Source organism: Vulpes lagopus, chromosome 7 (genome assembly GCF_018345385.1).
Source record: "Vulpes lagopus strain Blue_001 chromosome 7, ASM1834538v1, whole genome shotgun sequence".
NCBI lineage: Eukaryota > Metazoa > Chordata > Mammalia > Carnivora > Canidae > Vulpes > Vulpes lagopus.
In genome coordinates, this window is record NC_054830.1 from 85602977 (window position 1) to 85625588 (window position 22612).

Here is a 22612-nt window from a genome sequence, read left to right on the forward strand (position 1 = left end):
GAAATTCATAATAAACTATGAATTGTCAAAATTAAGTGCCTTGCAAAAGGAGAAAACATTGAGTAAAAATATAGAATATAATCCAATTCCCTCCATAAAATTAGAAAATAGTCTATTACATTTTGAAACTGAATTAAAGAAACTGCCACTTCCACAGGAAAGACTCCTATGTAGCAACTCTTCTTATCCTTTCTTAATGTACAACAAGAAGCTTATAAATAGCCAGCAGATGACTTGACAAAGTACCTTACATATTTGTTTCAAATAGAAATGGTGTTGGAAGAAGAATCCAGAAATCCTATGCTCATAAGCATGATAAGTTAGAAGACAAACTGACCCCCTAAAAATGAATATTAAGGAAGTGATTGAGTGCTTTACTTAGTTACTTAGTGAATTGATAGTTGGAGAGTTCACCTCTGTGACGCTGAAGAGGCGATCTTACTTTTGAAACAATGGGTTAATCGAGTTTATCTCTGTTATAAGAGGTTTATAACTCAAGTGGCTCACTGTGACAGAAAAAAAAAAAAAGGACTCTTAAGATAAATTCCAGGGCTCTTCTATTTATTATGTACTTTACTCTTGATTTCAGCTCAGGTCATGATCTCAGGGTCTTCTGATGGAGCCCCCCTCGGGCTCCATGCTTAGCGGGGAGTCTGCTTTTCCTTCTCCCTCTCTTTTTGTCCCTCCTCCACTCGCACTCAACCTCTCTCTCAAATAAATAAATAAATCTTTAAATAAATAAATAAATAAATAAATAAATAAATAAATAAATCTTAAAAAATAAATCTAAAATGCAAAACTATAAAACTCTTAAAAGATAATAATAAGGAGCAGACTAAACCATTCCCAAATATGCCACTTTGACATACTGATTATTTTAATTTAAAGTTACTTGAGAAACAGCTGGTGCAAGAAGGACACTCTGACCCTTCACTAATCCCCTGAAAGCAAGAAATAAATGTTATGTGAAAGGTACCCCCTGTACCAGGTGGGTAAGGGGCATTCTTATCAGTAGAGATAGGGAATTCAAGGTCAAGAAGTGTGTATGAACAAACGTTGTTACTTCATTGATTTGCTAACTCAAGCCCAAATCCATTTGTTTTGTCAATTCTTCATAAATTTATTGTTTGTCTAAAAAGTATAAACCTTTCTGCTTTGGTCACTTGTTTAAGCCTCATATTTTGGGGGCTCTTACACATATGAAATTAAATTTTTCTCTTGTTAATCTCTTATGTCAGCTTAATAATTAGAGCAGCCAAAGCACACAAAAGAGAATGAAAGTTTTCCTCCCCCACAGTTACATAAAAAAAACTAGATAATTTTTGTATTTTGATGCATTTTTAGATATAATATCAAAGACATGCTCCATGAGATAAATAATTGATAAATGGGTCTTCATTAAAATTAAAAACTCCTGCTCTGCAAAAGATAATATTAAGAGAATTTGAAGACAAGTCATAGACTAGGAGAAATTATTTGCAAAACTCATATCTAAAGAAGAACTGTTATACTAATTATACAAATAAATCTTAAAACTCAACAATAAGGAAAAGAAACCTAATTTAAAAATGACACAAAAAGCTTTAACAGACACCTTACCAAAGAAGATATATACATAGCGAACATGCATAGGAAAAGATCCTCCACAACATATGTCATCAGGTAAATGCTAATTAAAACAAGATACTACTGCACAGCTCTTAGAATAGCCAAAATCTGGAACACTGACAGCACTAAATGCTGATGAGGATGTGGAGTAACACAAACTTGTATTCATTGCTGGTGGGAATGAAAATGGTCCAGCTACTTTGGAAGGAAGCCTGTCAATTTCTTATAAAACTGAACATACTCTTACCATACAATCCAGCATTCATACACACTTTTTGGCATGGGAGTTGAAAATTTAAGCCCATGCAAAACCTACACAAGAATGTTCATAGCATCTTTATTCATTATTTATTGCCAAAACTGGAAGCAACCGAGTCGTGCTTTGGTAGATAAATGGATAAATAAACTGTGGTAACTTCAGACAATGCAACATTATTTAACATTAAAAAGAAACGAGGTATAAAACCATGAAAAAAACCTTAAATACACATCACTAAGTGAAAGAAGTCAACCTGAAAAAGTTACATACTATGTGATTCCAATTATATGACATTCTGAAAAAGTATAGAGATAATAAAATTTATTTTAAATTATTTTATTTATTAAATAAAATCTATTTGTTAAATAAAATTATAATATTTTAATTTTATTTATTTTGCATCATTTTTATTATTTCTCTCATATTTGATATCTCCAAAGAAAATGATTTCTCCCAAAGGAGCTCATTTCTGAAGTGCTGATTGTAGCTTGGCAAGGTTTCGGGTTTTGCTTGGAATATGTTGTCCCAATGCTAGGATTAGGCCACTGAGGGGTGAATGGGAGGGTTTGAAGTGGGATGAGAAGTCCAGTTATGTGCCATATCCTGTCTGGCACATAAATATTGAAATGATGTTTGGCTAGTGTAGTTAATCTGATCAATACAATAATGTGGCCACGGAATTGTTATGATAGCTTTTATGCGCTACTTTTCCAACAATCTGGGATCTCACCAATAAGATATGGGGAGCTTTTGGAAAATTTACTTATTTGTAAATTGGGGGCCACTTGTAATCTTAGTAGGGAGATGCACCTTGCTGGTATTGACACAGCTGAGGTGCGGACCCTAGCGTTAAACAGAACTGGCTTAAAGTCTCAGCACTGTCACTTCAGAATTTGTAAACTTGCCAAGTTTATATAACTTCTAAACACAAGTTGGTTCATCTGATAATTGGTCATAAGAACAGATACACAGTCCAATGAGTCATTGTAAGGATAAAATCAGATATTTGTTATGTAAGTCCCTATATAAAAAGAAGTTTTCCTTAAAGAAAAAAACAATGACTTTTTTTTATTATTTATATTGACTAGAGCTGTGTTCTGCATAAGAGAGATGTTCAATGAACATTTGTTTTCTCAGCTGCTCTTTGATCCACATACCCACAGAGGCAGTCACAGTGGTCACACCATTGCTCTGACTTTGAGGAATCTATGTTTGAGGCAATAAGTAGCAGGTTCCTCTTCATAGACATGGAAATAAATTAAATTACCTGGCAACAACAGAAAGCTCACTAATGATGACTTTATATGGGCATAGCATCAATATGAGATTGCAACCTGAAGCATTTAATTTTTGAGCTTGTTATCAAAAGAGGTGGTGATGCAAATATTGAGTATTAGATTTTATAATAATAATTCTCTGATAGTAAACAGCATGAATCAGATGCTTATTGTTTGTGAAACTTTCAAAATAGTATAGGTGAAAAGAAGGCATAAAATTAAATGCCGTGGGATGGCAGATGCTATTCTTTAAGCAGAATGTTGGTCATATTGACTCTGTCTGTGTTGATACTGTGACTCTAAAGACTACATGGTAATTAGAGATGGAAATAGAGAGGGTACTTTTAATTTAAAGGTTCCAACTACCTGCTGGGGCTCCTGGGTGGCTCCTTTGGTTAAGCTTATGACTCTTGGTTTCAGATCAGGTCATAATCTCAGGGTCCTGGGATTGAATCCCCTCCGGGGCTCTGTACTCAACAGAGACTCTCTCCCTCTTCACCTTCCCCTGCTCTCACTCTCTTTCTCATTCTCTCTCTCTCTCTCTCAAATAGACAAATAAGTAAATCTTTTATAAAAAATAACTTCCAACTACCTGGAGCACTTTAAAAATGCAGAAACCTGTTTATGTAATCTGCAATTTCCTTCTACTGAATTCTCTTAAATACCATTTTATAAAGCATTTCAAGTGAAAATAAAATAAGAATTTTTTAACATTACTTTCTTAAACTGAAAGAGCATAGAAAAAAATTTGTTTTACTTTTTTCTTTGTCTTCTTAGAGATGAAATGGCCATATTTTTCTCTTGCCTTTCTGGGTACCAAGACCTGTGTCCCCACCAATAGAAACAATGTGAATTTTCTTTTTCATATTTCTGGCCGACATGCAAAGGGTTTTGCTGAAGTGACTCCAGGGATAAATCATGATCTTAAACTTTATGTAAGGTAATAAATTTGCATGCATTATCAGAAAAAAAAGTACCTATCAATGGATATCATCCATATGCCACCAATCCTTGTTGGGACATGAGGATGAAATGCCTAGGAGTATATCTTGATCTTATGGAAAGCTTTATAGATCCACTTTAATTGTTTTAGTCCAGAGAAATCTCAGTGCTGCTTCATCTTGAAAGAAAAAATATAATAAAAATTTAGAGTGCTTTCTTCTCATGAGATTTGATGATATGTCACAAATATGACCTGATTTTACTTCACAGAGTCATTGAACTTTAAGTATCAAATACTTTATTCTCATATTACCGATGGGGAAAACTGTAAATTTCATAAACTTTCATAAGGGGACACAGTCAGTTGATAGAGAAACTCAAAACTGAACTCAGATACGACTAGACATTCTGACTTTTCTTCTGTGGGTCTTTAAAATGCCTTAATATAGGGCACCTGAGTAGCTCAGTCCTGGGATTGAGCCCCACATTGGACTCCCTGATCAGCAGGTGAGTTTGATTCTCCCTCTTCCTTTGCCCCTCCCCCTCACCTTTCTCCTGCTTTCTCTCTCTTAAATAAATAAATAAAATCTTCTAAAAATGCCTTAATATATATTTCAGTACTCAGCTTTTAAATACTTGGCACTATGGATCCTGTTGCTTTCTTTTGTAAACCAGAGAGAGAGAGAGAGAGAGAAACCTAGTTTCATAAGAAATTAAGTATAATTATTATATGCATGTTTCACCATTCTGCATTGTAAACTCCATTTACTTAGATTTTCAATTATGAGAACTGAGTTACCTTAGTTACAAATGCCTCTCATTCCAAAGGGTTTTTAATGTGGGGGTGTGTGTAGGGGTGCAGCAGAAATACATCCAGTTGAACATAACTGAATGGTAGCTGCATCAATATCTCAATGATGATAATAACCTTTGAAATACATGAAAAATTATTCTAAATAAAGGAATCTCCATTAAATCAGTTTATTTATGTTAATGCGTTAAACAATCACAAAATTGTGATTATGTCGGAAAGAGAAAAATAATAATTTTGGTAGGCTTAACACTTAAAATATCATTTATCACGTGTTACACTTTGTGTGTATATATACTTAATTCTCATTCTCTTTAAGTAGGTTTGTCTTCATGAGCTTGACCAAATTCTACCTATACCAATATTTCTGATTCTTGACTCTGGAAAGAAGGCAAGTATAAGGAAAACACAAAGCTATATGACTTACAGTTGGTCTTGGAATTATTTTTCAGGAAGAGATTATGATTAGTTTCTTTAATACAATGGGCAATGGAAGGCCCTTTGGGAAAATTACTGGTTGGTTCAGAGAAACTCAAGAATAAGGATTGCTAATAAATTTCTATTAGTTTTGATATTTTAACAATATTTCCTTATTTTTATAATAATGTAGAAAATAGTTCTCACTGTATTTGATTCATTAAGACCTTGTTAAGCCATAAATGCCTATATATTTTAAATATTATTCCAAATACTTACCTTAATTCCAGGTAAGTATTTATTGAGATAGTAAATATTCCAATTCTTTATGCATCAATTTTCTCCTTCTAAGATAAAACAATGGGATCCAGATAAGATGTCCTGCTACCTGCAGTCAAGTTTGTACTACAGGCAAGGAACTCCAGAAATATAAATATGGGTGTTACACAAGAATGAGACAGAGATAGCTGTCCCTTCTTCCATCCTGCATTCAATTTACGAAGCTCAAAGACATGAGACAACATACAGTTACTAAGTTGAGGACATTAATGGGGCTCCTGGATGGCACAGTCGGTTGAGTGAATGACTCTTGGTTTTGGCTCAGGTCGTGATCTCAGGATCTGAAATTGAGCCCCAAATCTGGCTCCAAGCTTAGTATCAAGTCGACTTAAGACTCTCACTCCCTCTCCCTTTGTCCCCACTGCACACACTTGTTCCCTCTCTCAAATAATCTTTTTTTTAAAAAAAGGATTCTCTTCCTGTCTCTCCACCTCTCCCCCTGCTCTTGCTGTATCTCATTCTCTCTCTAAAATAATAAAAAATGAATAAAAGTAAATAAATTGAGGATATTAATACCAGTTATTTGACTAATTCTAGGTATAACAAAGCATTATGAATACTTACATTTTTTTTAAATTTTTGAATAGGGACTTGAACTCATAACCCTGAGATCAAGACCTGAGTTGATATCAAGAGTTGCATGCTCAAGAGGCACTTCTCTTCGTTCCTTCCATCCTCCCTTTGCATGCATTCTCTTTCTCTCTCTCTAATTTTGGAAGGTATCTTTGGTAAAATACTTGTTTTCTTTTTTGTTTTGTTTTTTTTTTTCGGAAGTAAATATGTGTTTACCACAACTTAAGTATGCTCAAACAAAAATTCAATTATGTCACTGAAGATACAAATCAGCACTACTAAACATAAAGATCCTGAATTTCAAACCAATTTGAGGTGCTATAAAGTAGCTTCAAAAATAGTATACCAAATTCACAGAAGATATACATGATATTATCCTTCCCTACCATCATCACAGAATATGGAGTCATAGATGAGATACCAAGTTTTATGCATTAATATTTGTGACCTGAGGAAAATTGAATCTTTCTTATGATTTAATTTTGATCAGAGGTTTCCTGTCTGAACATAATTTCTCCCAAGGTTTTTATTTCATTCACCAGAAGGGCCCTGCTGCTTCTCCTATAGGAATAATTCTCTAAACCAACCAATAAACTGCTCAAAGTATGCTCTCAATTCCTAAGCTTTTAAAATAGAAACCAATTTATTTGGGGTACAGCAGTCAAACAAAGCAACATAGTCACCTCCTCATTATATTTTTCCAAGGTAGGATATTTTCACCCAACTGAACAGCATGGGACTAGGGGTTCTCTGAAGCAGAAAACAGCAAATGTGAAGGCATATGCTTTTCGCCAGCACATCCTGGATTTCTGGACTTACAGAGTCAGCAACTGTTGTCTAGGTGAAGGCACAAAAAGCCTGCCTTCCTTTTTTTTTTTTTTTAATTTTATTTATGATAGTCACAGAGAGAGAGAGGTAGAGACATAGGCAGAGGGAGAAGCAGGCTCCATGCACCGGGAGCCAGACGGGGGACTTGATCCCAGGTCTCCAGGATCGCGCCCTGGGCCAAAGGCAGGTGCTAAACCACTGCGCCACCCAGGGATCCCAAAGCCTGACTTCCTAACTCTTCTTTAGTCTACAACAGCTCTGTCAGCTGATGTGACACATTAAATATATACTTCTAAATATTAGAAATTGAGAAAGTTCAGCAACTGGTCAACTCCCAGCATGCTATGACCACATGAAGGAGATTAGCAATGACACTCGGGAGGTTCCTTTCTTATTCTTTTTTAGAAATTATCTTTTGTAAACGGTTTCAATTAGAAGAAGTTTGATACCAAAGAAGCAGAACCACCATGAGTGATATGAAATAATTCCTATAAGATATTATAGGAATTAGATCTAACACAATCCATGGAAATTGCTTGCCTCTGCATATGGTGGTACACATGAAGTGACTTGTAAGTTATAAGGAATAGCAATCAGGAAGAGAAAATGAGCATGAGGCAGCAGCAAATAAGGGCAAAGTGGCAGCCACAGGGGCAAACAGAAACTTCCTTCAATCTCAGTGACACAGGTAACCTGTATAAAAATAGGAAGCCTTACCATGAAGCTGCCCAGGTACATGGCCCAGAAAATAAAGATGCCAAAGGAGACCCAATGGAAGCCAAGTCCCACCTGAAAAAAGTGAGTCAGTACCTCAATGCCAATTCACCTGTGGCAGAGGTATCCGGTGTTCTACATCAACCTTTAGTATGTCATAAGTGAGGCTTCACTTCTACCTTTCAAACTCCTATAATTTTTTCTTTTGGCCAACCCTAACCTGAGACAACACAGAGAAGATTTGAGAATAACTTTTGACCTACCTGGCCTCCAGATAAAACAACTGGAGTTAATCTTATTAAATTGACATCCATGGATCCATATTTAATTCCAAGGAGAGGGGCACCTAGGTGGTTCAATCAGTTAAACATCTGCCTTTGGTTCAGGCCATGGTCTCAGGGTCCTAGAATGGAGCCCCAAGTCAGGCTCCTTGCTGGGTGGGAAGTTGGCTTCTCCCTCTTCCCCTGACCCTCCCCCTGCTCATGCTCTCTCTCTTGCCCTCTCTCTCTCTCTCTCTCTATCATAAATAAACAAACAAACAAACAAATAAAATCTTTAAAGAATAATTCCAAGTAACGACATTAATAAAAACCATAACTTCTGCCCAGCTTGATCCAAACATCCTTATACATTTAAAAATGTCACTCCCCATGGCGAGAAATTAAATTCCCTATGTCATTATAGCAAATTCTGGGGGCTGTTCATTTCTCTTCTAGCAAAGTCACACACACCCTTTTCTTGGTGAAACTCCTTTCCAATCAGTGCTTAATTCTAACACAAGAATAGCCAGGAAGCTGTAAATTGAATTTGTTTGAATCAAATCCATGTACTCACAGACTTTGAATTTGGTTTTCATTTTATTTCAAATTTTGGTCCTATAGCTACAAAAGATAAAAGGTTTGTTTTTGTTTTTTGTTTTGTTTTGTTTTTCCTTGAGGACAGTCTTAGGAGGTTTCTACTCCTTTACCTGGACTTTGTTCTGGGAATCAAAAGCACAGAGATGACCCTTTCCCCAGAGTGCTCCAGCATATTTAGAAGTAACCAACCAATGCCATTATTCTATTTTTTACCTGTGGCAACAAATATTTGGTCACCCAATGACTTTTTATATACACTTGATTAAAGGTATCTACAGGTTATAATGTAAGTAATTTTTGTCATGTATGTCATAAATTCTTAGTGTCCCCTTTTTTAGTGGCAACAGGAACACTAATGCTTTTAATCTAATCAGAAAACTCCATTCCATATAACCCAGAAGTAATACACATAACCTACCTCAAAAGTTACTTTCCCCTGGAACCACTTTGCTTCCAATTTCAGCTAAACTTTGATCAAGGAAGCACAATCATTAGAATAGTATGGAATAAACCATTTATTGTAGAGATTAGATTTTACATAGTGCAAACTGGTGAAGAATTCTACTGAATGCTTTTCTTTCTGTGCCTCATTGTGGCCCTAAAATCACTAAATGTCTGCAGGGCCAAATGTCAGGAAGCTAATCTAGACAGAAGGCAGGAAGAAGAGTAAGGACAGAGTAGAACCCATGAAGACAAACCAACACCTGTGTCTGTCTCTCACCAGCTCCGACCTCCATAACACAGGTGATCTGTGAAAGAAGGTCTTTGCCACAGAACTGCATTCAAGCCTGGTCAGGATTCAGGAAACCTACAGGAAGGAATCCAGGCAGGAACTGAATTGTAGTCTCCTTCCTTTCTTCCCTTCAATTCCTGTTGTTTTTCTCTAGAGAATTGCTCTCAGAGGATGATGGCATGAATAGTGAAGAGTCTAAGCTCTTAAACCATCTTATTTTCACTGAAGTTTTCTGTCTTTGTTTCAGATCCAAAATCAAATAGCCTATCTGCCTTTTCTAACATTTGCTAAGAAAACAGAACCTTGCATTGGTTTGTACGGTTATGATTTTGAGATTCTAGTATTTACATGCTGAAATGCCAAAGGAATATAAACTAGAACATGCTTGTGGAAAAATGCTGCCCATTTCTTCCAATGTAAAAAAGAATAATCTTATCTTTTTCACTAGTTATAGAGCAAAGGTATTAGCTTGAAATAATAAGGGGCTTCTAAGATGTATAAACAAACTAGCAAAGCTTATCTTCATAGGATTTTAAATAATTTGATGGTCTGTAAGGGTCCTGAAAATAAGGAGTTTAAAAATTCTACACATAAAATTCATTGCAAGGGGTCTGGGCACCAGCTGAATGCTAGACTTATTGAATGGAATTATAGGTGTGATACAAGATATAATAAATTACTATGATTAAAGTCATATTTGAAACATCTACCTACTAAAGGGGAAAAATTAAGCAAGAAATTAGCCAGCAAGTTCAAACCCATAGAACTAATTAATAAATCAAACAACACAAGTATTAATTTAGCACTGAAATTATTAATATATGGCATTGTGTGAGAATTTTAAAAAGTGCTGGATATAGTTCCTGCCTTCAAGTTGGCTCCAATTCATATAGGAAGTAATAAACTGAATGTAGCAATAAAATATACTTTACAATGTACTCCTTTCTTCAAGATCTCACTTTGTCTGCTAGCTGGATGATTCCCTCGTCTGCTTTGGAGCTGATGTAATTTTCACTGAAGAGAAGACATCTCTTTTATGCTATGTCAGAACAGAGTTTCAGTTTTGTTTGCTTTTCGAAATAAAAAAGTGAGAAATCAACTTTGTGAAAAAAACATATACTTGAGCTTGTACTTGAATTTGTTTTTCTTTTTCCTTAAAGAGATAGAAGGACCTCAAGATGAAAAGAAGTGGTTTCTATATAAATAGTTGTGTCTCAAAGCAGCACATCAAGACTTGGCCTCTTCGATCTCAGTGCTAACAAAGTGACACCACTGGCCTTTGGTGATTTGTGGTAGTCACTGCATTTCAACTGTCTGAAACCAACACTACCTTCCAGCATCCTCCTCTTAAACAAGAAAAGCCATTTATCAGCTCTGCCTGATGAGGCCTGAGATGATGCAAAGCTTCAGCTGGCTTGTAAACCTTGTGGTGCTTGGACCAAGTTCAGCACTTCTACTCAGCAAATTTTCAGCACAGGTTAGTGTTAGATGCACACTCTCATTCTTTGGACAGTTCAGATAACAATTTTTGGTGTGTTTATGTTTATGTACACCTGAACCAAATGAATGTTGAAAGCAAATTACTAGTGTAACAATTTATGTGTGGCCCATGAATTTCCTAAGCATTGTACAATATGGCAACAGTGGGAAACTGAGAAAGAAAAATGCATTGCATTAAAATATAAAGGACGGTGTCAGAGATAAGAGACCCAAAGGCTCATATAAGAGTTAAAACGTTGTTTTTGTGTGTGCTTGGAGAATAGCAGGTAGTATCCTTCAGGCTTTTACTATTTGTACTGGTTGAAGTCGATTTATATTTATGTATTACTTCAGTGTGGTTATTTCTGTTTTAAGCAGAGAAGTGGAAAAACTCCTGATAGAATCAAAGAAATCAATTTAGTAAGTTTTTTAGATTATATACTATTTTTCCAACACTGTGAGAGATTTTAAAAAGAATATAATCACGGTGTACATGTAAAATCCTCCTGGATTTTAAAAAGCCTACAAACTTGGTAGAGATTCAAGGTTAATAAGCATCAAAATGCAGAGTTAAAAAAAAATAAAAGACCAAAATACGTGGTTCTGAGAAGATACATGCTTTTCTCAGGGAAGGTTTCCATTAGGAAATGGGCCTTGAAATATATACTGACTTAGCAGATATAAGGTCACATTGAGGATATTAATTGCCTTTTGGAGTTGCCATGCCACAGGTATCAAGAGTGAGCAGCAGATGAAGAAGAAATCAAGAGAAAGCCCCAGCAACAGGACAGAGCATGAGGCCAAGGCATAGGTCTCTTTCATGGGTATGACTTTTTTTTTTTTTTTTTTCCAGAACCACCCACAACTTTGGGTCCTGCACTGGATTTGTGTCCTCTTAGGTCACCAGTCTTCTCCCTTCAGACATGTGACCAATCCCTGGAATGTCTTCCATCAGTGAACTTCCTCAAAAGGCTACCTCCAGATAGCTGGGAACCACTATTGTCTGTTTTCAATCCGTTTTCTCTGTCTTCTCCTCAAAAGCTCTAAATAGAGAATTCTCAGCACCCATGCACTCAGATGGTGCCTAATAAGTATTTACTGAATAAGGTGTTTAAAGGAGTGCCGAGTCTCTATCATTCTAATGGAGGTTTTATTCTATAATCTTCCCTTGGGGGTCAGTCCACCATGCTCTGGGCTTAAAAATGTCACTTTGAATCAGGGATTGGGATGCTGGCTGGAAAGGAAGAGGAAATGAATTAATTAGTGGGCACCAAAGTTAGAGTCTTTGATGCCTGAAGGACCCTCTTAGAACCCTGAATCTTGAATTGTGACAAAACCTTTTCTATCCACGCAAAACCCCATTTGGCAAAATAGATGGTTGTACTAGACACTGTTGGTGCCCAGTTAGATGGTTTTCACTACACCGATGTGTCCATCTCTAGTTGCTAAAATTGTCAGCTGCCCAATGTCCACAATAGCCAAACTGTGGAGGAGCCTCGGTGTCCATCGAAAGATGATGGATAAAGAAGATGTGGTTTGTGTATACAATGGAATATTACTCAGCCATTAGAAATGACAAATAGCCACCATTTGCTTCAACGTGGATGGAACTGGAGGGTATTATGCTGAGTGCAGTAAGTCAATCGGAGAAGGACAGTGTATGTTCTCATTCATTTGGGGAATATAAATAATAGTGAAAAGGAATATAAGGGAAGGGAGAAGAAATGTGTGGGAAATATCAGGAAGGGAGACAGAACATAAAGACTCCTAACTCGGGGAAATGAACTAGGGGTGGTGGAAGGGGAGGAGGGCGGGGGGTGGGGGTGAATGGGTGACGGGCACTGAGGGGGGCACTTGACGGGATGAGCGCTGGGTGTTATTCTGTATGTTGGTAAATTGAACACCAATAAAAAACTATTTTATTAAAAAATAATAAAATAATAATAAAATAGCTGCCAAATATCCACAGACGCACACTTCCCTTGAGAATGGTCCATGCATCCTAGCCACCTCTCAGAGAGAGGCCTGGGAAGCTAGGTCTTCCTCCCAAAGAAAGGTCTGCAACCAGTACTAACTTGCAAGGAGTGCAAACACTGCCCCTATTTTGCCTGAAAGAGGAACTAGTCTGCAGTGTCTTTCAGGCTCCAGAGTTCTCTGACAGACAGATGTTAGTCTTCAGTTGGACCAGTGATTGTCACATTGTAGTGTGTAACAGAATCCCCTGCCCAGGGCTTGTGAAAACACCGATTACTCGATCCCACACCCAGAGTTTCCAATTCGGTAGATCTGGGCCTGACAATCTGCATTTTAGCAGGTTCTCACATAATACTGATACTGTCAATCTGGGAACTACATCTTGAAAACTGCTGAGCTGGACCCATAGTTTTATCTAGTTCCTCCCCTTGTCTTTACCTGCTTCACTTCCTCTCTTCTTGCTTTCTCCCCAGAGCACTTTCTCAATGATTCATTAGCATAAGAATCCCTCACTCAGTTTCTACTTTTAAGGAACCTGACCTAATAAATAATCTAGGCTGTATTAGACCTATGAGACTTTAAAACAATATCTTTTTGCATATGTATGTATATGCACGAGATGAAAAGGTTTGGGAAATGGAAAAAATGTGCCACCTAAATTTATGGAGGGTTCATGGGCTCTTTGTACACGTGAAGTCACATTAACAGTCATAGCCAATGTTTTTTTAGCTTAACAGTTCTTCCTGGAATTACTTCTGTGACTCTTGCTCAGCGGGCATCGGCACCAGTGCACTGAAGCATCCGTAGTTGCTAAGGGACGTGAAGCTTAAAGAGAAGTATGGGAAGGAGAGATAGGAGTGAAATCCTCTCTCCCATTTGTGTTAACCCTGTTAGAAGGATCACAAAGCACTGTGAGAGGTGACTCCACATTTCACAGAGCTTATTGAAACTGTTCTTGCAGAAATGAATGTCAGCCCTCTTTTCCTCAAACCTGGAGCTCAATCAGTGCAAGAACATAGAAAAGTCACGGTACTGTTCTCAAACTCAGCCTTCCTTCCTGGGTCATGCTTATTTGACTCTCTCTTTTTAATCCCAGGCTGCGTTTTCACAGGAGTCCTCATTGCTCATGTAAACATATTTCATAAGGATTCACCCTTATGATTTCTCTAAGTCTCCCTGAGATTCAGACTTGGAACCACTATATAAACTTGGTTTGTTCCAGAAACTGGACTTTATAGCTTCTTCTCTGTAAAGTGTTGCCTTATGAGAATTCTCCTGATTTAAAAAAAAATCTAGATAGAAGATAAAGAGAGGGTAAAACTTGTTATGTATATATGTGTGCATGTATATGTGTGTATATATATACCCAGAATACCATGTGTGTGTGAGTGTGTGTGTGTGTGTGTGTGTGTGTATCCAGAATACCAGAACCTTTTTCCATTATTTTCTTGGTTGTCAGTACCATGTTTAATAAGTGAAACATTAATTTTAAAACCCCAAAAGGCAGCTCACTATTTCTTATATGATGACTACATAAGGCTCTGAGTCCACTCCAAGATTGAGTGGCTAATAGCAAATCTCCCACTCCTCATATGGCAAGAACTCTTAGAAATTACTGCCTTATATTAAAGAGAGGCACAAAGCAGCAGAAATGTAATTTGGGCTCAAATGGAGTATGGAGTATGGAGAAACTCTTAATATCAAAAAAAAAAAGAAAGAAAGAAAAAAAAAGGTAAATCCCTGCAACATTAGTGTGTTTTTGTTTGGTTGTTCAGTTGGGTTTTTTTGTTTTTGTTTTTAACTTTTTGCGACTTACTGTAAACTTTCCTCTGGACAAACATTTAGGAGCCAGCATAACATCAATTAATTTCCAAATTAATTAATATATATTTGGTTGCACAACTTTCAAAGCTGAAAACCACTTCTCCTGGGGGGAAAGCACATGTTCTCATGCCATTCTAAGAGATCCACTGAAATCACTAAAATATACTTGTTACCAGAGAAAAGGGGCCTTGGTATAATCAGAATTCGATTACATATAATTTTGTTTCCAACATTCTTAAACCTTAGCCAGGATTGGAAGACCTAACCATTCTGTGACATTTGAAGGCTCTAATCAGGTGACAAAGAGACTCACCCTTCTGAACAACTTGCTATATAAATGAGAATAATTTCACTACTTGTGACATTTAGCAAGTTTTTGTGTCTTAACCACCAGCAGTTTTCTTGCCCTTATTTAAGAGTAATTTGTGGTTATATACTCCATTTATATAGTGAATATGATACCCCATAATAGTTGAATATTCCTTCACATAGATTATAAAGATCCATAATTTAGGGTTTGGAGGAGTGATGTTAGGGTGTCATGGAGTAATTTATAAAGTAAAAGTAAATATTTAATGAAATATTATATTGACGAATAAGTCTTTTTCCATGTTCCAGAGAGTTTGTGAAAACCTCAATGTCTCCCAACAAAGTACATGAACACAAGAATGTGACTTTGAATCTTCACCCTCTCCAACTCTTTAGGTGCTAAGTATAAGTCTAAACCATGCTGGAGTTGTTACCTTGTTTATTTTGTCTTTCAGAGGCTGGTTTAAAGGAGCCAGTCTTTATTTAATTGAAATAAATTCTAAATTTAGTTTCTGTATAAACTTCTAACAGATTATGATGTGCTACTCCCTAGGATCTACTCAAGAAGAAACAGGATTAAATTATGAAAAGTATGAGGAAATAATTTAAAATGTCAACTTAGTTCTAGTTGCTTTGGGAAGTATTTTGATGTTTCAGCTTACTGGTTCAGTGAAAACATATTTGATGTTCATCATTACTGTTCATAAGCACAGTGCAGGAAAATATGAATTGTCCCTTTTATAGAATGGGATCAAGGAATAAGATCTCTGGGTTGGGCAGGTGGTATCGAGACATTATTATCTCATGGTATTCAATAAGCCTAGTCTGAATTTCACCAAGTGTGGCAAAATCTACTCCCTAAATTTGGAAACCAGCTTAATTTGCTTAATTTCATTTCTGATGTGTTGTTATATAAGGTAATGTGACAAAGACTTTTTTTTTTGACAAAGACTTTTTATTACTTCTCTTCTCCAATGAATTTATAAATAAGTGGATTTAGGAAATCTCCCAAGTCCATGAAAGACCCTTCAAATAGTTTACTCCTAGAATTTGCAAGTATAATAAGCAGAGTTCTCACCACAAACTTGAAAGCGCAATCGTTTTTTAGATAGGATTCTATACAAATTAGTGAACAATTGTTTGTATCAAAGAAAATGGGAGTCAAACCAAACATTGACTTGCTGCTACTAGTTGGTCACATTGTTATTCTTTAAATAAGCCCAGCTGTGATGATACTCCTTTATGTAGTGGATCCAGATTATTTAGAGGGACTTCACTAGTATCATATTGAACATGACATAGGGGCACCTGGGTGGCTCAGTGGTTGAGTGTCTGCCTTTGGCTCAGGGCGTGATCCTGGGGTCCTGGGATCGAGTCCCACATCAGGTTCCCTGTGAGGAGCCTGCTTCTCCCTCTGCCTATGTCTCTGTCTCTCTCTCTGTGTCTCTCATGAATAAATAAATAAAACCCCTTTAAAAAATGAAATAATAACAATCAATGCTATTCAATAATGCCTATCTTTTAGACTCATAGTTAATGAAATGGAACATAATGAGCTTGTCAAAGAAAGCACTTCCTTTTTTAAAATTGTCTAAAACTCTAAACTACTATTTAGAATGTTAATTTTCAAGCCATATGTAATGCCCAAAATAACTAATTGTGAATCTGATGACTTTATAATGTAGCTCATAACTTTGTTATTTTAGGAGATATTTAAATATTTTAAAGATATCAAATGTATCATCCTTCTGAAAAGACTGTAATTTTATAAATAGAAGTATATATTTCATTTAATTCTAAAGACAGGCTATGATTGATAAAAACAAATATCAATGACACATATTATTCCCTATCATTGTACTACTTATTTCCATAGAGATTATAAAACTGAATACAGATGAAAAATAAATCATAGAATTATTTCAAGGATAGTGATTGTATTTCTTTCTGAGAAACATGTAAAATATTTCCATATCTCTGCAAAATGTTAAAAAAATCATGTATTAAATATTGATCATGCATCAAGGACTGATACAGGGATAAAATTCATGGTCTCTACTTTCAGGGAGTTTTCAGTTTAGTAAAAAAGGAATAAAATAGACTTAAAATGGAAAAAGCTAATGAATAAAAGAGAGTAATACAATGACATACAGAAGCAAAAACCATTAGAGATTTTCTGGTAAATTTAAAGAATGCTTTACAAAGGAAGTGAATGGTATTTGTGCTTAGAAAGGCAATATGCTTTATAAACTTGGATTATGGTTCCTGGCCACTAAGGTTAGAGTTACAGCTTTGCTACTTATAAGCTGTGTGATAAGCCAAATAACAAGTAACAATCTTTCTGTCACTCAGGAACTGAGATGAGAGTAATAGCACCTTTTTCAGGGTTTTGTGAGATTTAATGCATCTAAGCACATAAAATACTTAGGGTTGTGATTGACACATAATATTGTTTAAGTAATTAATAATATTTGAAGGATGAGGAAGTTTGTTGTGGGGATAAACATGGGGAGAATACCCCCAAACAAAATCAGCAGTACCGACAAAGGTAAGGAGTTAAGACGCTTCCTAATCCATGAAGGATCTTTCATCCATAGAGTAGTTTGAGGATTTTATCCTAAGGGTATATGTGTCCAGGAATCACTGAACAATTTTCTGGCATGTTAAGAAACTTTTCTTGGGACCACTTTGAAGTGTAAATTGGGGTATGTTGAGATTTTAGTTGGAGAGACCAGTTTGTAAACTGTTGTGATAGCACAAAGGTCTGAAGTAAGGGGGTAATGATGAAAAATTAAAGGTAAAAGGGAGATTTTGTAGGCAGAATAAAGTAAACATGATGACTCTTCAGAACTAGGAGTAAAGGAAAAAATAAGAATATAGGAAATACTTATTTATTTCCTGCCTATTTTTATTTTAAAGGCATAAGTAGAAAACTAGGATGAAATTTTAATTACCAATAAAACAATGAGAAAGGATGGAACTGTGACTCATAAAGCTTTAAAAAAATATTTGAAAGAAAGCACATTAGCTTGCCCAGGCTGCTGTAACAAAATACCACAGCCGAATGGCTTAACACAGAAACTTATTTACTTACAGTTTTGGAGGCTGAAAGTCCAAGATTAAAGTTCTGGCCAATTTGGTTTCTGTTGAGAACACTTCTCCTGGCTTGCAGATGGCTGGCTCCCTTCTCAGTGTGTCCTCACTTTGCAGAGAGAGAGGGGGAGTTCTGATGTCTGTAATTGTAAGGGCATGAGCCCTTTCAGATTGTAGCCCTACTTTATGACCTCATCTAACCTTTATCACCTCCTCACAGGCCCTTTTCCCCAAAAACAATGATTTTGGAAGTTAGCATTGGAAGTTAGAACTTCAACATAAAAATTTTGTGGAGACCAGTTCAATCTAGCAGAAGGGCTGACTGAATTACCTTTTTAAACTTAAAGTTTCGGGATCCCTGGGTGGTGCAGCGGTTTGGCGCCTGTCTTTGGCCCAGGGCGCGATCCTGGAGACCCGGGATCGAATCCCACATCGGGCTCCCGGTGCATGGAGCCTGCTTCTCCCTCTGCCTGTGTCTCTGCCTCTCTCTCTCTCTCTGTGACTATCATAAATAAAATAAAAAAATTAAAAAAAAAATAAACTTAAAGTTTCTTTTTTAGTAGTTATTATTTAGGAAAAGAGAGTGCCCTGGATGGAAACTTCATCCTGGAATAAAATTTGAATTATGTAACTTAATAGTTTGTACATATAGTTTATTCATTTGCATGAGTTCAATCATGTAAATTGAAAAATTGTACAACTTAATCATTTTGTACAATTGGGACATTGCAAAGAATGAGAGTTTAAAATGTTTCTTTGTAAATTCAAAAACTTTTAAGCTAGATGCAGAGAAAGAATTTGTGAGTAAAATGTTTCTTTGTAAATTCGAAAACTTTTAAGCTAGATGCAGAGAAGGAATTTGTGAGTAAAATGTTTCTTTGCAAATTCGAAAACTTTTCAGCTAGATGAAGAGAAAGAATTTGTGAGTAAATGCCATAATTTATAAATTTAAGGCATTTTGAATTGGAAAGGACGATCGGATGCATCAATTTAAATTAATACTGTCTGCCACTTTACAAAAGGAGGAAGGGAAGCACAGAGACATTAGATCATGATCTAATCACATAGTCAATGGTAGCATGAGAACCAGCCCTAAAACCAGAATTTCTTTTCTCCTAGTCAAGTGTTCTGGCCAGCACATGTCATGAAGCTCTAGCTAAATTATGGGTATTTTGATACGAAATCTCTATTTCTTGCTAATCGAGCATTGCAAATACTACCCAAAATATTTATTTTAAATGCTCTTTCAACCACATTTCATCTGCTGTTTGAATGTTTTGAAAACAAATATAATCATTATGATGTTGATTTAATTACTTCTTTTAATGTCATTATCAGGGGATTCTACGTTTCTATTATAAAGGGAGATATTAGGTTTTCTCCACTGATAAAATTGATATTAATATGGATCATATTTATAGGCTTTGGGAAGTAACAAAATATGCTGCTTCTTGTTTTCATGTATCATGGAACTAAAATCAAGCTTATGCTTTTATGTAGTTCCTACATTTGCTGACACAACCCATTGGGAGTCAGTGTTCCCAATAAAGAGTCCACAGAGGTAGTCCTCTGTCATTCATGGCCTTCTTTCTTGAGCAATCCTGCAGCTAGAATTAGTCAACTCTTTCCCGCCCCCCCCCCCTTTGGAGACATGAAAGATGAAAAGGCATTCATGTTTTGAACTCAGAACCATTTTAACCTGGCAACGTTGAATTTTTCATTTTCCCTGTCAAATATAAATGAAAAAAAAGATGAAATTCATAATTTATATCGAATATTATACAAGCTTATGGAAATGAAAGCAGGGCATAAGCACTTCTATTAAATATATATTTTAAATTGCTTAAACTTACCAGATATCAGAACAAATGTCAGAGGCCAATCAGTTTACAGAAGCCAGGGACTCTCACTGGCTTTGAAGAGTTGATTGTTTATCATCTCCTCTCAACACCTCTGTTCCCAAATGCACTTTTGCTGATGTCACAGTGGCACCTTGAGATTGGCCATAGCGGGAGTACTTAGGCCATGGACATTGAAAAATGCTACAAATCAGGATTGTACTATTATTATTATTTACTGTTATTGTTGTTATTATTATTTTATTTTTTTAGAGAGCTGGTTTATCAGCACATCACTGCCCCTAATCCATAGTACCCGGTACAATACTGCACAAACTCTTTCTCAGCTTGACAATGAGCTCAGAATTCTGTTACTTAACGTATGTATTAAATAAATAAAAGAGAGATGTTTCATCAATTTCTAATGCTATGATAGAAACCAGAGTTGTGGAGACTTCACTCTGAGACTTAGCAAACAGTACCAAGATTCTATCTTATTCCACCTTCTGTAGTCATCCACTTTATTGGAATAAAAGAGTGACTAAGGAGGACAGAAGAGCATTTGAATTTTACTTTTGCTTTATTTAAAGAAGAAATTTTAAGGAGGATTTATTTATACCTATTATATCCATAATAAGAATAATACCCAATATTTGTAGGCAGCTTTGTTCTCTACAATAGCTAAGATAAACTTTCCCTGCTCCCAGAGCAGCCTTGTTAGCCAGATATTACTATTCCTATTTCATATATGAATATATAGAGACTTATAAAATGATATACAACATCAAATTCAGAATTTTGTTTTAAGATTTGTTTGTTTATTTGAAAGGGTAGGGGCAGAGGGAGATAGAGAGAGAGAGAGAGAGAGAGAGAGAGAATCCTCAGGCAGACTCCCCACCCTGAGCAGAGAATCTTACTTGGGCTCCATCCCATTACTCTGAGATCATGACCCAAGCCAAAATCAAGAGCTGGATGCTCAACAGACTGAGCCATCCAGGGGCCCCAACAAATTTAGAATTTCTATCTCTATCTCCAGTGTTTTTCCCACTATCCCAATCATTAATTACATATATTATGTAAACTATGTTATTCTGGGTATACAGAGAGATTAGTCAAATTCTTACGAGTAACTGACACTCTCTTTCCCATTGAACAATACTGTGACAGAGTAAAACAAAATACAGAAAATAAGCAGACTTTCCCCAAGAGTCCACTTCAGAGTAAAATTTGCTGTTCCTAAAATTTCATAAAGTATTGGCATATTCAGACCATAGCCAAAATGTGTGTGCTTATGTGTGCGCGAACGTGTGTTTGTGTCTGTGTAGGGACTGGCATATAGGCATTACTTGGACATGTTAGAAATAGGACTTAGTTTCTTCTTCATTTCTAAATTGATGAAATATTTCAGATTTTTAATCTGTTTTGAGACAAATTTCAAAACTCAGCTGATACTCTGTGTTCTGCCATGAAGGACATATCCCTCTTATACTCCTCCTTGACTCTCTTGTATGTTATTTTACAGACTAGCCTTTTATGATCAAAGGTTTGCATTCCTTGAGAATTCACCCAAAAAGAAATAGCAGAAGAAGAAAGAAAGGAAGGAAGGAAGAAAGAAAGAAAGAAAGAAAGAAAGAAAGAAAGAAAGAAAGAGTGGATCCCTGGGTGGCTCAGCGGTTTAGCGCCTGCCTTTGGCCCAGGGCGCGATCCTGGAGTCCCGGGATCGAGTCCCACGTCGGGCTCCCGGCATGGAGCCTGCTTCTCCCTCCTCCTGTGTCTCTGCCTCTCTCTCCCTCTATGTCTATCATAAATAAATAAATAAATCTTAAAAAAGAAAGAAAGAAGAAAGAAAGAAAAAATCAAATAAAGTTATGAAAATTTAAAAAAATTCATTAAATATTTTCACAATAAAAACACCCATGAATCTATAGTCTCTATGGTAGAGAATAATTCTTGCCATTGTACAGTTATCAAAACAATTTAAACTGGGTATTATGACCCTGGAAATTCTTAGAACATGAAAAAGAATCTTTAGGAAAATAAAACCCTTCAGCATTCAGAAAATTTTCAGCATACTTGATAGTAAAAGACATGGATATTAAAAATGTATAATATTCCCAACTATCCATTATGATGATTTACACCATAATTTAAGATTATGCCATTAATGACATCAGGGATTACTTGGTCCTTCATCCACATTTGTAGGTAAGAATACTGAGGCCAGGGATGTTTGAAAGTCACAAAGTTTAGCTACTTAAGTGGGGCTCCATTCTTCCTTAATTCAGTGTTCCTTCTTCATTACTGAATGTGGCAAGACTAACATATTCATGATATATCTGATATAAGAAATATAGATAAATTGATTACTCAGTGTCACTTAAGTATTTTCTCAAGCCAAGAAGAGACTCCTCAAGTGAGTATGTTTGCTGGAACTACAAAGAAATTGTAAAGACACATAGGGCTGCTAATCAGAAAATCTGAATTTGGTCTTGGCCTTTCTACTCATAAGCTAGGTTCTGAGTCTTTTGAACAGCTTTGAAGATTGTGAGAGTCTAATAAGAAAACGTATATAATGTTGGAAAATTGTTAAGTGCTACCTAAACAAAGCATTATGATTACTTAAAAATGTTAGATATTGGGGATCCCTGGGTGGCCCAGTGGTTTAGCGCCGCCTTCAGCCTGGGGCGTGGTCCTGGAGACCCAGGGTCGAGTCCCACATGGGGCTCCCTGCGTGGAG